The sequence below is a fragment of the Pinus tabuliformis genome, chromosome 6 (assembly GCF_031772625.1).
Source record: "Pinus tabuliformis cultivar Carrire ecotype Pingquan chromosome 6, CPIR1, whole genome shotgun sequence".
NCBI classification, from domain to species: domain Eukaryota; kingdom Viridiplantae; phylum Streptophyta; class Pinopsida; order Pinales; family Pinaceae; genus Pinus; species Pinus tabuliformis.
Window position 1 is genome coordinate 1,488,388,541 of NC_142292.1, and position 6,093 is coordinate 1,488,394,633.

Here is a 6,093-nt window from a genome sequence, read left to right on the forward strand (position 1 = left end):
GGAAACCTACTCCAAGGGATGAGATGCCCCTACAACCTCAAGTGACTTTCGAACCATTTGAGAAGTGGGGCATGGACGTTGTGGGTCCTATCAACCCTCCATCAAAATAGAAGTCTTACATCATTGCGTGTACTGATTATCTGACAAAATTGGCTAAAACAAAGGTGATCAAGGCAGCAACAGAAGAAAAAGTAGCTGAGTTTTTGAGAGAAAATATCTTCTATAAGTTTGGCTATCTAAGAGAATTAGTCACAGATCAAGGGAGTCAGTTTACATCCAATCTAATTGAAGACATGCTCACACATCACAAAGTTAAGAACAGAACTTCCACCCCTTACCATCCGCAAGTAAACGGATAGGTGGAACTCACTAACAGAGCTTTGGAAGGGATTTTGACTTAGGTAGTAAGTAGCAGCAGGAAAGATTGGGTAGATCGATTGGTTGAGGCCACCTGGGCCTATAACACCACCTGGAAAACCACCACAGGGTTCACACCCTATGAGCTGGTCTATGGGAAGAAGGCTTTGCTATCAATAGAATTTGAATATAACACATTAAGGATGGTAGCTCAGCTAGACCTGGATCTCAGCCATACACAAAAGGAAAGGTTACTTCAGCTAAATGGATTGGATGAACAGAGATTGCAGGCCCCTCTCCACTCAGAGGTAGTCCAACTTGAAAGAAAAATATGGCATGATAGACACCTCAAAGAAAAAAATTCTAGGAAGGAGATTGGGCACTACTGTATGATTCAAGATATAAGGGTTTCAAGGGAAAACTTAGGACAAGATGACTGGGACCATACACAGTAGAAAAATGCAATGACAATGGTTCAGTTCTAATCCGAACCATCGATGAAGAGGCCATCCCCATGCTCGTCAATGGGCATAGGTTGAAGATCTACATGAAGCCCCTCTCCAAGTAGGAATTCATTAAAAATCTAAGTAAAACAGTGTTGGTAGTGGAGCAGGTCTCTACCTCCACTCCACCCACACCCTAAAAAAAAAATAGAGAGAATAAAAGATCCCTGGGTGAAAACCTCCTGGAGGTGCCCAGGGTAGGCAATGAGGGTGAAAACCTCCTGGAGGCACCCCAACTGTCTCAAAAAAAAAAAGAAGAAGAAAAAACAGAAAAACTAACTTCTTTTGAATACATTGCAGATTGCAGGAGGGTCACAGAAAGAGAAAGGACATGGCCAAGTTGCATATACCCTTGATAGTTCATTTCTCTATCGCCATTGTCTTTTCCTAGGCGTTGGTCTCACTTGTTCTAAAAATTTTCATCCTACAAGAAACTCTGTGCATTGTACAGGAGGCTCCTATAGAAACCACAGAGAGCTCAAAATCAAGTTCAGAAAAGAATATGAGGGCCAGAGATTTGTCCAAAAGGCCTGTGGACCTCCCTACCACCATTCATCCTCCTAACTCTCCATGCCATCCCCACACAACTACATTTCCACTTTCTTTTCCTTCCCTGCACAGAAAGCACATAAATTATGTTTCTTTTTTTTTAAACAAAAAAATAAATGATGAGTAAAACAACAACATTCTTCACTTGTTTCTTACCTAATGAATTCTAGCTGTTTTTCCTTTCTTTTAGAACTTTCCTCAGCTGTCTCTTCAGTCCCTGCTCAAGCATCAACCAGAAATTTTAGAGGGAGAAGCAGCTACAGGAAATCCTGCAGGATTCCTGTAGTAGCTGATCCCTTTAAAAAAACAAGCTCCAGAGAAAGGGTCAGTGCAACCATAGGTGTATGCAACGTGCAAGGAGCAGTTCCTGATAAAAAAAAAACCAGCATAAGATAGCCAAGCCACCAACTTAGAGGCCATGATCATCAACAACAGCAGAAATCAACAAACAAAGTGCCAAAGTCTGAGAATGTAGAGCACGGTAGCGACTAAGAGGTAAGTGGCTAAACTTGTTCCTCTGTTACATGAAGATTATTTAGAAACTGCATGAACCTTTGAGATGGTCGTGATTAAATGAAATCGGTGACCAGCTAACTAGCCACCCTCGTCTAGTTCAAACAAGCCTCATCCAATTCAAACGACGGTCAGAAGGTGCAGTCAGCACGTGTGGTCCGTCAACTCGGGAAGAAAAACTCAGAACCGGTAGTGGTGGCGGTGTATAATGGGAATGATGGAAGTGATGGTGGGCAGGTGACATGAAATACCATAATGGCACTAGAGTAGGGACCAATGGTCTGGATGGGGATAATGTACCCTTCCTGCCACCTCACCTCATCACCGCAGAACATGCCATCAGCTTAAGTACACTGCGCTAGAAGCCTCCACCACCTATTGTTTTCATTGGCATCGACAATTTCTTGGTTGCAAAAACTCACATACCACCTTCAGAACATTGAAACAGTCGCTCTCTGCAAGTTTCCAAAACCCTCCCGCTTATCGGGCTCTATAAGAGCATTATCGCATTCTACAGGAGTGAAAACACAGTCTACAGGAGCCTTTCTACAGGAAGCCCAGAGAACAACTCTGCAGAGGGAAAATTTGAAATCTTTGCCAAATTCGAGCTTGAAACAAGGTAGGCTCAGAAACCCACTTTGCATATGATATATCTACAAAAGGTGGTGGGATTTAAAGCAAAGTACTGGGTTGAAAAAGTAAGTGAAAGTGAAAATGAAGTATGCCTATGTTTTTCTGAATTATATACAGTCTCTCCATTTTACTCTCTGCACTAAAAGTTTGTCTTTTTCTTCTCCTTATTCTCCTGTAAAGAAGGGATTCAACCATAGAAAACCAAGCCTGAAAAAATGCATTTGCATTGGGAAGTATGTTTATTTTGTGAGGAAGAGAAAACACTATTTTATATACTCTCTATTTTGTCAAAATATTGATTTCCTCAAAAAACCTGAGAAGTAAATTCAGGTTGAGAACATGGTTTGAAGGGAGGGAAATTACAAATTATTGTTGTGAAACAAGAACATGAAAAATTCCCTCTCTGGTTCTAGAAAGACAAACCTCAGTTGTTCCTCTGTTTTTGGTCTTGAAAATTTGTTTCCTTCCTCCTCACCTGAGAATTTCTAGCAGTCAATAAACATCATGATAGGGGGTTTTATGAAAAAAGAGCCTTTAAATTCCACCAAATTGCATGAACACCTAGAAGTGGTAGCCCTCTTTACCAAGGCAAATTGGATGTATTTCTTTGAGAGAATTCATGGGTATGATGAGGAAGTGACAGAGGAATTTTTAATGTCTTTAAGACCCAATTCAAAGACCCATACTATAGTCAGTTTCAGGGGCTTAACCATAGAGCTTATAGTAGAATTCATCAACAGAATTACAGGTCTTCAACTTGGGCTCCCCTGGAGCAAAGAAGAAAAACCACTAGGACAGGTTGCTAAAAAGACCTTTTTCCAGCCTGATGAACACCCTGTGGAGGATAAGAATGGGGTCAGAAGGAAAAGTATACCTCATCCATGGGGTGAGGTTAGCTACCAGATCATGAAATATATCTCCTGTGAAGGAAGATATAGTATAGTCTATGGTTATCATTTCAGATTACTGCATGAACTAAGATATGGAATGCACCTACCTGCATCTAAAAAACTCAGTTTGCCATATTTTCTCCTCCAATATTTGATAGAGTGTGGCACCAAATTGAATGCAGGGGTTCCAGACCAACTGGCCCACCATGGGCTCATTAAATTACTGGTAGAGGATGCCCTTCACACATACACCATCCCTATAGCCTGGGAAATTTTCAGGAACATATCTAGGGAAGATGACATAAAAACTCTTGCTGATGACCTTAGCCCATCTAGCAGTGAAGAGGAGGAGCAGAAAGAGGAACTTGAGAAGGAAATCCATGAGGAAACATAGAATATCCAATTGGGGGAATAAAAAGAAGAAAAACAGAGAAGAGAAGAGAAACAAGACACCACCACAGTTTAACCTAAAGCAGAGAAGAAAACAACATCAAAGGCAGAGAAAAGGAAGAGGACAAAAGCTGAGGAGAAGAAGCCCAAGACAACTCAGAAAAAGACTTCCACAGGAAAGTCAGAAACTCATCAAGAAAGGGAGAAAACAACACCAAAGATAGCAAAAACAAAATTAGGAACAATAGACACAGGCAAGATTGTAGAAGATGAAGAAGAAAAACAGTAAGAAGAAGTGTCACCTAAGACACTAGCAAGAGAAGCAACAACTATTCTTGATGCACATAGCACTCCATCTAAGCAAAAAGGGAAGAGAAAGAGACAGACATCTATGTATTTCAAAGCTGAAAAGAGCACCAGGATCAAGATAGAGAAGCCTCAGCCACCTTCAAAGGAGCCCATGATAATTGAGGACGCACCTACTGTGACAAAGGAGGAATCTCCCTACAAAATCTCTATCACCTACGAGAGAGGGAGTCCTAAGACCTCCACCTGGAAGGAAAGGATCAAATTAATGGATTCTAAAGCAGTTCTATAGGAGGCACAAACCTCTCTACAGGAGACATTCGCCAAGCTCAAAGAAACTGAAAAACTAGAAAAGAAGGTAGAAGAATAGTCCCAAGATGAAGGTAAGGCAAAAGAGATACTTGAGCCTGGACCACAGCCTAACTTAGGCTCCTACTATAACCTTCTAGAAGGTGGGAAGATCATCCCACAAAAATTTGCAGTGCCTCTTTTCTTCGAATTGGAAAAGAAAAGAGTTATGACCCACACCTACATGCAGATTGTAAAATCCAAGGGGGTCGAAGATATAGGGCACATGGAAAATAGGTTGAGAGAGATGAGTAGAGAATTGAGCATGGTAAGGCACACACGGAGCATCAAAAGAGCTCAATTGCAAGAAGAAAATGAGTTGTTGAAAAATCAGCTACAAGAAAGGGAACCTCAAGGAGGAAATAAGCTATCAATCTTGGAAGGACAGCAACAAAAAGAGGGACCCCAAGTAGATAGTGAGGCAGCAGAGAAACAACAACAACAAGAAAAACCATATACAGATAGTGAGACATTGATGAAACAACAACAAGAAAAAGAATCCCAGGCAGAAAATGAATTGTTGATTTTGAAAAGGTAGCTACAGGAAAAGGAAGCCCAGTTAGCCTACATGGCCAGCTAGGAAATGGAGGCATTGCAATACAGATAGCTAACTAAATCATATGCACTATATCTCAAAGATCAGTGGCTCCAATTATAGATTAAGACACTGGCCCAGAGAGGCACAATACCATTTCAAAATTATGGCCAATTTATGCATTTATGTGATCACAGCTCAGCTGAGGATAAAGCAAAGCTAGCAGAATTTTACCTACACAACATGGCACTTACTGACATGAATTTATGGGATCCAAATGTTGGATTGGGAGACTTGCAGCTAATGGCTATGGCTTCATGGATGAGAGATGAATAAAAGAGAGCAGTGGAAATTCAGAAAATGATGACAAAAGAGTTGAGTGAGCCCCTGATGATTAGAGCAAAACCAGAAGACCCATTAGCTCTCATCTATGTCCACCAACACCTTGTAGCTAATCCTCAAGTTCTCCCTGACTATGTTAACAGGAAAGCACAGGTTATTGCTCATTTCGAGGATATGGAGAGATTGTTTGGCGATGACTACCTTCATGCCTGCATGAGAAGGTGGAATACATTGCCACATAGCCTAAGGATTAGGGATTATCACTCCCCAAACAAGATGAGGGAGGCCATGAGGAGAGTGCCCCTGTATAAGCACTCAATGAAAAACTTGAAAGACAACTAGATTGGTCTTAAGTTCAGTCCTCCACTGCTGCTAGGACTGTTGGAAGGAGTTAAGGAGGAGGAAGAACAAAAACAATGGGAGGAAGTGGATAGGAAAGCAGGTTTCCATGATAAGGAGGAAGACATCACATCAAAGGCTTGGGATGTCAGGGAATCTGTCAGAGCCCTTAAGGATGAAGAGTTATATTAGTTACTCAGAGGATGAGCAACCCATTTAGCAGGGGGGTGATGATGAGCCCCAGAAATGGGTAATTATATGGGCTCATTCTACCTCTTATTTTGACTTAATCCACCATTCTCATTAGTTTAATGCATGTTTTTGAATGTATTTATTCTAATAGAGTGAAATGGGTTAGTCACTTTGCCATGTAGTCTAATAAGTGTTT